The 10,709-nt window shown below is 44.4% G+C and overlaps 1 pseudogene; it reads right to left on the bottom strand.

Moving 5' to 3' along the window:
• Positions 1–6,446: 6,446 nt before the first annotated feature.
• LOC122552108 lies at positions 6,447–9,443 on the bottom strand (annotated as a pseudogene).
• Positions 9,444–10,709: the final 1,266 nt, after the last annotated feature.

Below are 10,709 nucleotides of genomic sequence, written 5' to 3'. Positions count from 1 at the left end.
ACAATTAATGGACTCTCTTTTTCAACCTCTCCCCTTGCCTGCGCTGTGGTAATATTCAGGTTAACCACTACCAGACATCTCTCTCTAATGAGAGAGCAGTCCTATGGTCGGATAGGACAATGCTGACTTGATCTTTTACACAGTGATGCAACTGTGCCTCGAGGGTGGGGAGAGGGAATGCTGAAGGTGGTGGATGGGAAACCACTCAGGCACAGTGCTTAATCCTGGAGGATGTTCACTTTCTTTAATATTGTTGGTGGGTGGGGTTGCACTGATGCAGGCAAGTGGAGAATGTTCCAACACAACCCTAAGGTGTACCTTATAGAGAGCAAACAGACATTGAAGAATCAGGCATGTGGGGAAACTGAGATTGTTCTCCTTGTAGCAAAGGAAATTTGGGGAGCTGTGACAAAGCGGTTTACAAAAGTTACACGTTATAATAATAAACCTTACACCCATCCGCTCCTTATACAAGGATTACAGGACACATGTTCAAGATTTGGGAAGATCTATTGAGAGGATGGTTTGATTCAAAGGAGAACTTTTATTCTGCAAATGGTATTGATCTGGAACACAATACTCTCACACAATATGAATATCCAGGTCCTGATGAATGGAGTAATTCTGTCAGAGTTTGGCGTTACAATGACTGAGATTACCATCTGAATATCTGCCTGTAATACAAGTTCATAAAATCCGTCACTGTCAGTTCAAGTTTGAAACTCATACAATCCCCTCCTCCTGGCCCAGGATGACTGTACACATTTCCCCTGGTGGAGGTTAGCAGGCAATTCAAGGGCAAATCTATGAGGGTTTCTTTGAGTTTCCACCTTGGGACTTCATGTGATTGAACATGGGACAGAATGTCCCAAGATTCGGTGAGATATGGAGAGCAGGATTTGCTTCCTTTTCTTTCCTTCCGTTCTGCCGCTGTGCCTTCTCAATAAGACATGGGGTGTGAAAGGCTCATGCAGCTTGATGGGCAAGATGTCTCCATTCTGACCAATGGGCAGCAAGCTCCTCCCAGTCATGAAACAGAGTATCACTGAAAGATAGCAACTGTGCATGCTTCCCTCTGCCCAGTGCTCACATTACATGTTTCGAATAATGAAGGGGGAAATCTCCTAGAAAAGGCATAACAGGAAAGTTCCAAAAGGATTATAAACAGTTTACAGAGAGATATTCACAGGAAACGTGAGCAACAAGTTGGCAAATAGAGTATAACTTGGGCTAAACTGTATAAAGCTGCACCACAAAGGGACTGGGGGAAAATGAGCAGGAAACACGGAAAGCTAGCACACAGTTACAACATGGAATCAGGAAGGGGAATTCAATGCTGTCCCTTATTTCAAAGAGTTTGCAATATAAGAGTTTGGAGTATATACCTTAGGGCAACTAAACAAATGGCGAGTGAGACCACATCTGGAGTAACGTGAACAGAGTTTAGTCGCTTTAGTTAACGAAGTAGAGCAGTTTATTGGATGCATTTGAGAGAAGATCCATTAGGATGATCCCTGTTTTGAAGGGATTATCCTCTAAGCAAAGGCTGAACAAGTTGGGAATCTACTCACTGGACTTTGGAAGAATGAGAGGTGATCTCTTTGAAACATACAGGATTCTGTTGAGGGTTGACAGGGCAAATATGGAGAGGATGTGTCCCATTACGGGTGAGTCTTGAACCAGATTCTGGGTCAGTCGTGGAATCAAGGATTCTGTTTCAGATTTGTCAAGTTAAAGGCAACACCGACACAGATTAGGGTTTCAGTAGCAATGGAGCTGGGGTGAGAAGGAGACAAGCAACATTTTAGAGATTGGAATTCCTGGCATTTGTGATTGTGTAGATGTCTGATCAGAAGGTCACATTGGGGTCAGGTATGAGAGCAATATTGTGAAGAATGTAGTTCTACCTTAGACACTTCCCAATGAGAGGGAGGGACACAGCAGTAAGGGAAATGAATTTGGAATAACAACTGAAGGCAATGGGTTTACCAATTGCAGAGTTTCATTGGAGTGAATTGCAGCTAATCGAAGCGTGGTAAGCAGTTTGATAACTGAGTAACAGTGGAGTAATGGAGACGGATGATGGGGAGGGAGAGCTGGACATTGTCAGTGTGCATGTGAAAGAGTGCATTTGGGCGATGTTATCTCCTGGCAGTACGCAGGTGAGAAACAGGACAGACCAAGGATAGGTCTTGGAGGGACACCAAATACAAGGAATTCAGAAAGGAAAGGGAGAGTGGAGATGGAGCAGGATTTTCCAACGACGGTGAGGTCATATATTAGTTTTCATCAGAATGGTAGAGAAGAACATAACCAGAAAAGACAGACAGACAGATCATGGAACAATGTCTGTAAATTGGCAAGGGGGAGGGGGTGACGCTGACAAGCAGGAGAATGAGACAGAGATTTGGAATGTCCATAATTTAGCTGCACTAGGGTAAATGGTCAAGATGACCTCTAATTAGGCTTGACAAGAGACTCTAGGAAATGCAAGTTTAGGACTAAAATGAGGAGCACCCTTGTGATGCTGTTTGGCTCGGTGGACGAGTGGAGAGGAAGGGAAAAAGCAGAGGCAGCTGATCGGATTGTCTCAATGCCATTGACAGAGAAACTCCATGTGCAACTCACTCTTGTTGTTGGAGGGGTGGATGGAGGAGACAGGATAATGGGCATTGTTTTGGAAATAAAAAAATAAACAAAATCTGTGATAGTGATTTAAAAAGAAGTGAACAAACCTGTCGCATTTATCATTTATCAAGAATATTAAAATATACAACTGAAGTTCTGGTTTGAATCCCAAATCGGTAGAGGGTGGCTCTGAAGTCAAGAAAAAAATAACTGGAATGAAGAACCTACTGTTTGGCATGGAACCATTGGGGATGTTTTTCTGCGATTGACAATGTCCTTGAGAGAATGAAACCCCTCAGTGGCCCATCAAATCACTCATTGTATTAATCACTGCACAGTCTCAACAAAGGAATGAAACTGGATGGACCACATTACATCTACCAATGCACTAACAAATACAATAAAATCAGCCCTCTTGACCCTGCAACATCCGCCTCACTGTGGGCCAGCAACAGCAGCAGAACTGTACTCCAGCCCAATCTGAAATCTCATGGCCTGATATCCCCCACTCAACCAATAACATCATACCAGGGGAATCAACCTGGTACCAGGCATACCTAAAAATGAGGTGCCAACCTGGTGCAGCTACCAAACCTGCATGCCAAACAGCACAAGCCACACCAAATAAAACGAAGTGATCCCATAACCAATGGATTAGATCAGAGTTCTGCAGTTTTGCCACACCTCTTCAAGAATAGTGATGAACAATTAAACAACACACTGGAGGAAGCATCACAGATATCCCCACCCTTACCGATGGAGGGACCTCACACATTCATGTAACAGATAAGAGGACAGCATTTGCAGCGATTTTAAGCCAGCAGTGCCAAGTGGATGAGCCTTCTCCATTGGTCTCTGACATCACAGATATGAATTGACTTGGTTGAAAACTCATTTGAAATCAGATCAAGAAACGGATAAGTAGTATAAAGGCTAGGGGCCCTGCCAATATTCTGGCAATAGTACTGATGGCTGTGCTCCAGAACCTGCTGCCCACCAAGGCAAGTACTGCTCCAGCACTGGCACCTACCGACTTTGTGGAACATTGCTCAGGGATGTTCCAACACAAAAACACAGGGCAGATAACTCAGCCAATATCCCTCCATCAGTCCACACTCGCTCAGCAGTGAAGTGATAGAAGGTGTCATCAACAGTGCTATCAAGCACATGCTCAGCACTAACCTGCTCAGTGACACCCAGTTTGGGTTCTGCCAGGGCCACTCAGCTCCTGAGCGTGTTACAGACTTGATTCACAAACTGAAAAACAGCTGAATCCCAGAGATGAGGTGAGGATGACAGGCCAGTCCCCCTCCAAGACCACTACTTCGAATTCAGTGATATCACCTGACCTCACCACAGTCTCAGCTCATTTACTGAAACTCTCATTCATTCATCTTGTTAACCCACTCCTGGCCAGCATCCCACATCACCCTCCCTATAATCTCCAGAATATTGAAAACTCTACCTCCCAAGTGTTCACGTGTACCAGAACTTGCTGATCTATCAAAAGGCTCCCATGTATAAGCAACAGCAATTTACTTTCACACCCTTGACTTAAATCCTGGCTGTAATCATTCATATCTCCCTTCACCACGCACCCTTTCACATCTCAATAACTCATTTTAGTTTAGACTCCCAGTGATGTGTTTATTTTTGAGTTCAGCTGTGTGACTGTTTCTACAGATTCCAAGGCAACACGGTTTGGAATTCCCACCCTCTAAGATCTGCTTTCTTCCTTTAAGTCATTCCTGAAAAATTGCTTATTTCGCAAAGGTTTGGTCACCGGACATAATATTCTCCATCTGTGGCCTTATGTCAAAAGTTCTCAATATTTTTGTGAAATTAAAAATGTGTTGATTTGTACAGATATCTTCTACTCTTCACTATCTCTGAGTGAATAATCTGTAATGTCTCCGACCCAACCACGTTGTGGGAGCACCTTCACCATACCAACTGCAGAAGTACAAGGAAGTCAAACATCACCTTCTCAACAGGCAACAGAGCTTTGCCCTTGATCACTGGTTTCTGTGGAAGGAGAAATACACATGTTTCAGGGAGTGCAATATGATTTATAGGGAATGAAAATGGTGCAGAATTTGACTGTCATAAATGGAAGGAAAATCCACTCACTTATTGGAAAAACGAACTGTTGACTGTCAAAGATATTGTGGAAAAAAAAACCTGATAATGGAGCATATGGTCAGGAGCCAGGCAGCAGTGGACAATTCATTTACAAATTCATGGACAAAGAGGTCTGTGAACGTAATAGTAAAATACTACACAGAGCAAAAATACACAGGAGAGACTGAGAAAGCTCAATAACAAACAAGTGGACATCAAGGAGCCCAGAGATGAATCAGAGCAGTGTTCACTTTTATGATCCCACAGTCAGAGATGTCCAGCACAGAAACAGATTCTTCGGTCCAACCCATCTCTGCCAACCAGATATTCTACCCTAATGTATTGAGGGAACAGGAGAATCGACGTTTCGGGCATAAGCCCTTCTTCAGGAATGAGGAAAGTTTGTCCAGCAAGCTAAGATAAAAGTTAGGGAGGAGAGACTTGGGGGAGGGGCGTCGGAAATGCGATAGGTGGAAAGAGGTCAAGGTGAGGGTGATAGGTCAGACTGGGGTGGGGGCGGAGAGGTCAGGAAGAAGATTGCAGGTTAGGAAGGCGGTGCTGAGTTCGATGGCTTTGACTGAGACAAGGTGGGGGGAGGGGAAATGAGGAAACTGGTGAAATCCGAGTTCATCCCTTGTGGTTGGAGGGTTCGTAGGCGGAAGATGAGGCGCTTTTTCTCGTGTTGTTGTGGTCTGGCGATGGAGGAGTCCAAAGACCTGCATATCCTTGGTGGAGTGGGAAGGGGAATTGAAGTGTTGCGCCACAGGGTGGTTGGGTTGGTTGGTCCGGGTCTCCCAGAGGTGTTCTCTGAAACGCTCCGCAAGTAGGCGGCCTGTCTCCCCAATATAGAGGAGGCCACATCGGGTGCAGAGGATGCAACAGATGATGTGTGTGGAGGTGCAGGTGAATCTGTGGCGGTTATGGAAGTTTCCTTTGGGGCCTTGGAGGGAGGTGAGGGGGGAGGTGTGGGCGCAAGTCTTGCACCTCCTGCGATTGCAGGGAAGTTGCCGGGAGTGGAGGTTGGGTTGGTGGGGGTGTGGATCTGACGGAGTCACGGAGGGAGTGGTCTTTACGGAATGCTGATAGGGTAGGGGATGGAAATATATCCTTGGTGGTGGGGTCCACCAAGGATATAATTCACCTCCAAACGGACCCCACCACCAAGGATATATTTCCCTCCCCTCCTCTATCAGCACCCATGCGCTTTTCCAGCAACACATTTTCAGCTCTGATCTCCAGCATCTGCAGTCCTCACTTTCTCCTCTGACTCTCTACCAGAGAAGGCTGCACATGCGTCCCACTGAACTTTGCCCCCTACAAAGCTGGCGGCTGCGCGTGTCCAGTGAATCATTGCCCCGAATAAAGATGGTGGTGCTTACTCGAGTCAATCGCTGGATGAGGCATTTCCCCGTTTACTGCAAAAACGGGATTAAGTTTAAATTTGTATTTTCTGATGTACACCAAATGTCTATAAACTTCTCAACCCATACCAACACCATTTCCCTCCCGCTTCCTGCTGTTTATTTCTATCTTTACCAACAGCTCTCCGTCCACACATCCCGAACCGACCGCGAGGATGATCACGTGGTATAGTCTAGTCCCGCCCCTCATTCACCCTGATTTGTCGGAGGACCAACTGCCCCGCCAGGTCCTCCAGCTCTGTCCCTGCCTTTCCATTGGTCCGCCGCTGACATCAATTACCAGGGGCCCATTGTTGGCTGGAGCATGCGGATTGCTTCGTGGCTTTTGTTGCTATTCATGAGTTACAAGAGTTAAAAATGACAACACCATCTCAAAACCCCCTGATGAACAAGCAGCAAACCTAATCCTTCCAAATAATCCTGTTGACCAATAGCCTGGTTTTCTGTGAATTTTACTTATATCCATCCCAATCCAACACCTCCAAGTCACGAATTAGGGAGAGATAACATCAGAACTAGGAACAGTAGAAGGCCGTCCTGCCCTTTCAGCCTGCTCTGCCATTCAATAAGATCATGGCTGATCATTTCGTGGACACAGAACCATTTACCCACGTTCTCACTGTGTCCATTATTTATTACTTTTTAAAAAATCTAACCGAGCTTTAAAAACGTTTACTGAACTAGCATCAACTACTTCCCTGGGCAATGAATTCCATGTGGTCAAGAAGTTCCTTCTCAATTCAGTCTTAAATTTATTGCCTCTAGTCTTGCGGTAATGGTCTCTTGTCCTAGCTTCACCTGCCAATGGAAACATCTCTCTACTTCTATTTTATCCATCCCATTCATTATTTATATGTTTCCATTCTTCTGAATTCCAATGAATATAATCTCAAATCTACTCAGTCTCTCTTAAGCCAACCCCCTCAACTGCGAAATCAACATAGTTAACCTCCTTTGCACCCCCTCTCGTGCCAGTACATCCTTTTTCAACTAAGGAGATAAAACCTACATGCAGTACTCCAGATGTGGCCTCACCAGCACCAAAATACAGCTGGAACATAACCTCTGCTTTTAAACACAATCCCTTCAGCAATGAAGGACAAAATTCCATTTGCTTTCTGAATTGATTGTTGTACCTGGTGAGCAACCCTCCTGCAGAAGGATGCTCAGGTCCCTCTGCAGAGCAAATGATGCAACTTTTCAAACATTCAAATGATTTCCTTTAAATGTTACGACAACCAAAGAGTATAAACTTTATATTTTCAAACATTCTATTTCATTTGACAGACCATTACCCACTCACTCAATGTATCTGTGTTCCTCTGCAAAGTTTCACAGTCCTCTGCTCACTTTGTTCCACAATCATCTTAGTGTCTGTCACATGCAAACTTTGACACCCTACTCCAAATGTGGTTCCTACTCCAAATCATCTGTATCAGCTGTAAATAATTGCAGTCCCAACACTGATCCCTGAGGCACACTACTTGTCAATGATTGCCAGCCCGAATAATACTCATTTATCCCCACACTTTGCATCCTATTAGTCAACCAATCTTTTATCCATGCTAATACTCTACCCCTAACGCCATGCACCCTTTTATTATGAACAGCCTCTTGCACAGCACCTTATTGATGGCCTTTTGGAAATCCAGGTACATCGCATCCACTGGGTCCCCGTTGTCCATCTTGCTCGAAATGTCTTCATAGAATTCAAAAAGATTGGTCAAGCATGACCTGCCCTTCATGACCCCATGCTGTGCGTGTACAATGGGATAATTTCTATCGAGATTCCCTGCTATTTCTTCCTTGATAATAGACGCAAGCATCTTTCCCACGACAGAGAATAAACTAACTGGTATATAATTCCCCACTTGTTGCCCACCTCCTTTTTAAAACAGTGGCATCACTTTTGCTGCTTTCCAATCTGCTGGGACTGCCACAGAGTCCAGTGAATTTTGGAAAATTACTGCCAGTGCATTTGTTATTTTTCCTGGCATCTCTTTTGTTACCCTGGGATGCATTCCATCAAGGTCAGGAGACTTTTCTATCGTTAGCTCAATTACCTCCAAACAGTCTAAAACTAGCTGTTCCGTAATAATGATAGTTTCCAAATCTTCACCTACCTTTGTCTCTTTGCTAGTTACTGGAAATATTAGTATCCTCAACTGTGATATCCCATAGCTAAATGCTTCTTCTCATTTTCCAAAGGACCAACATTTACTTTAGCCATTCTTTCCTCGTTATATATATTTATATAAACTTTTGCTCTCTGTCTTTATCGTCTGTTCTAGTTTATTTTTCTCATGTTCTATGTTACTTTTCATTATAGCTCTTTTGTGGCTTTTGGTTGACCTTTAATATTTTCCCAGTTCTAGTTTCATGCTGTTTTTGGCCACTTTGTACGCCTTCTTTTCAATTTGATTTTTCAGAACAGCAACCCAATTCTCCAAGCACTTCACATACTCTATTTTCTTGCGACGGCATTCTTGAGCTGCTCCCTGTTTTTCATGAGGCGGATTTCATGTTTACGAGTGGTTTCTCAGCATTCTGGGGCTGGCTTTGCAGGACTGGTGAAGGTGCCATAACCATTCTCTGGCCAGCAGTGGAGTTAGGAGTTGTACGGATCTGATAAGTTTGGACATCTCCAGCAGCACCTTGTACAAGCATTTGGCTGCCCAGCACAACGATTTGCTGTCCATCAGAGCTCTGTGCATACTGTGTAATGGCTGCTCCAACCTTGGCTGTAGCTGCGTTGGTCATTGTTCGTGTCTGGAGTCCTTGCACTGCATCTGTACCATTGTTGGCCAGCTGAAGTGCTCCCCCCTGTATGATAGCATTGTATTTTCTGCTGCTAGTCTGATAGATGGGTGTCTGCATCGTCATTGTAGTAACGGCTGAGACAGACTCTTCTTCTGATTTCTCCTCATCGATTTCTTGGCACACCGGGGGAATTAGAAGAAAGTTCATTCAGAATTTTCCTGTATGAAGGCCGTCTCGATAGAATTTCTCTACCTTTCTGAGAGTCAGTCATGCTATCCACCGATTCCTTGGAGTCCTCACTTTCAGGTATAGGAGAGATCTGAACAGTCTGAACTTGAGGGGACTGTATGACTGAGGACTGAGCTGCTTGGTAACTCCTTGGACTTGAACAGACTGCCCATTCGGCAATTGCACCAAAGTTACTGCTGGACTTGTTGTTGATTGGATCCCAGGCATGGTTATCTGCATGGTCACATGTCGTATTAATGATCTGGATGAAGGGACTGGGGGCATTCTACCGAAGTTTGCTGATGTTAGGTGGACAGATAGGTAGTACTGAGGAAGTGGGGAGGCTGCAGAAGTATCTAGACAGTTTGGGAGAGTGGTCCAGGAAATGGCTGATGAAATTCAATGTGAGCAAATGCGAGGTCTTGCACTTTGGAAAAAAGAATACAAGCATGGACTACTTTCTAAACGGTGAGAAAATTCATAAAGCCAAAGTACAAAGGGATCTGGGAGTGCTAGTCGAGGATTCTCTAAAGGTAAACATGCAGGTTAAATCCGTGATTAAGAAAGCGAATGCGATGTTGTCATTTATCTCAAGAGGGTTGGAATGTAAAAACAGCGATTTGCTACTGAGACTTTATAAAGCTCGGGTTAGGCCGCATTTGGAGTACTGTGTCCAGTTTTGGTCCCCACACCTCAGGAAGGATATACTGGCACTGGAGCGTGTCCAGCGGAGATTCACTCGGATTCTCCCTTCTATGGTAGGTCTAACATACGAGGAACGGCTGAGGATCCTGGGATTGTATTCATTGGAGTTTAGAAGGTTAAAGGGAGATCTAATAGAAACTTACAAGATAATACATGGCTTGGAAAGCGTGGACGCTAGGAAATTGTTTCCGTTAGGTGAGGAGACTAGGACAAGTGGGCACAGCCTTAGAATTAGACGGGGTAAATTCAGAACAGAAATGCTGAGACACTTCTTCAGTCAGAGAGTGGTGGGCCCATGGAATTCATTGCCACGGAGTGCAGTGAAGGCTGGGACACAAAATATCTTCAAGGCAGAGATTGATAAATTCTTGATGTCACAAGGAATTAAGGGCTACGGGGACAATGCTGGTAAGTGAAGTTGAAATGCCCATCAGCCATGATTAAATGGCGGAGTGGACTCGATGGACCAAAAGGCCTTACTTCCACTCCTATGTCTTATGGTCTAATATGATCACTTTCCTCAGATACCCATTGCCGAGTATGCCTTTTCATGCAGTCCTTCCTTTTCACTGGAATGTACATTTGCTGAGCACTTTGTAAAATGTCTTTGAAAATCTTCCACTGCTCATCAACTTCCCACTATAAAATGTTTGTTTACAGTCTACTTTATCCAGATTGTCTCTCATTCTATTGTAGTTCCCAGTGTTCAAGCACATGACCCAGTTATTAGATTTTATCTTCACACTCTCCATATGTATTCTAATTCAACCATATGGTGATCGCTTCTTCCCAGGAGATCCCGAACTCTGAAGTCATTAGTTATTCCTGCCTCATTGCACAAGGCCA

Source organism: Chiloscyllium plagiosum, chromosome 8, assembly GCF_004010195.1.
Source record: "Chiloscyllium plagiosum isolate BGI_BamShark_2017 chromosome 8, ASM401019v2, whole genome shotgun sequence".
NCBI lineage: Eukaryota > Metazoa > Chordata > Chondrichthyes > Orectolobiformes > Hemiscylliidae > Chiloscyllium > Chiloscyllium plagiosum.
The sequence above is the reverse complement of the archived record's forward strand: the minus strand, read 5'-3'. Positions and strand labels throughout refer to the sequence as shown.